The 1,107-nt window shown below is 34.1% G+C and overlaps 1 protein-coding gene and 1 long non-coding RNA gene across 2 annotated transcripts in view; one reads left to right on the top strand and one right to left on the bottom strand.

Moving 5' to 3' along the window:
* Positions 1-911, top strand: part of LOC105450909 — a 24,369-nt gene extending 23,458 nt beyond the window's left edge. Inside the window, exons 2-3 of the long non-coding RNA XR_974509.1 lie at positions 285-451; positions 746-911. This is a non-coding gene — a long non-coding RNA (uncharacterized LOC105450909). The remainder of the gene's footprint in view (positions 1-284; positions 452-745) is intronic.
* The window catches only part of LOC105450911 (mitogen-activated protein kinase-binding protein 1-like), a 51,278-nt gene that overhangs the window by 17,224 nt on the left and 32,947 nt on the right, over positions 1-1,107 (bottom strand). The window lies entirely within an intron of this gene.

Genomic DNA, 1,107 nt, shown 5'->3' with positions numbered 1-1,107 from the left:
ACGGTCCCGCGTACCGCCTGCCGGCGGACAGTAAGTTGCGCCGCCCCTGTCTACCATCCGTACGCGGCCCGTAATTCGCTAACTATTTCTCGTTATAATTTGAAAACTTAGCTTCGGACAAAATTTTTGTAAAGGAAAAATCGTCTTAGAATTGAGTCAAGAATACGTCTTTACAGGGACACCGGGGTTATTCTGAATCACCCTGTATAAGGAAGCTGACTTCTGTATATTTATATCTTCTACAATACTTTTACTTACATAGCATTTATTTCTTTGTTTTGAAGGTCAGTTACCTTAATGGATATATTCATGACGATACTGATCAGTGGAATGCTGCTACTTGTCTCATGTCCACTGTATTACACAATGAGCTTGCAAGACAGGTTGGCTGGAAAGGAACTAAAGGAGTAAAAATTTCTTTATAGGTCAAGGATCAAAGAAGCTTTGTTTTGTAAGTCTCAAATTATGAGAGCTTCTTTTTACTTTTTTTACAAATTATTTAGAAATATAAGTCTCTTAAAGTCAAAATAACGTTGATGTAGTTGGGCCTTACATAATCAATCGAATATAAGCAATAACATGCAAAAAAAATTTATTATAATGAATTAAATAAATGTTAGAAAGATTATAAATTGCTAGAAAGATTTATATGATTTTTAACGTTCAATTTCACTATATAATATAATTGCGCTGATTAACTAAAAGCCAAAAGATTATTTATATTTGTTTTTCTACTTTTGTTTAGGTGCTATAATGAGCCGTTTCAAAAATCAGTCATTGAAGAGTGCTGAAGAATCTATGAAGTGCTGGTTGAACACTTCTGGTCAACGTAAATAAAAAAATAATTTTTCTCACATTTTGGTTTTAATCAATCTTTTTAATTTTTGTTATTGCAATACATTAAAGATCAATGATATCAAGCGCTGCGGTAGCGGTGCGACGCCAAGTATATAAAATAAAAGTCGGGTGATAACTTGTGAGTATACGGCACTGGCACTGTCGAAGCGCTACCGCTAGCTTTATCTCGAAGTTTTGCCTTGTCAGATTTCCGATTTCAATATCTCGGATACGAAAGTTCTAATGAAAAATCTAATGACACTTTCGACT

Source organism: Wasmannia auropunctata, unplaced genomic scaffold (genome assembly GCF_000956235.1).
Source record: "Wasmannia auropunctata unplaced genomic scaffold, wasmannia.A_1.0 LD336053.1, whole genome shotgun sequence".
Taxonomy (NCBI): domain Eukaryota; kingdom Metazoa; phylum Arthropoda; class Insecta; order Hymenoptera; family Formicidae; genus Wasmannia; species Wasmannia auropunctata.
This window is presented reverse-complemented; position numbering and strand designations above follow the sequence as displayed.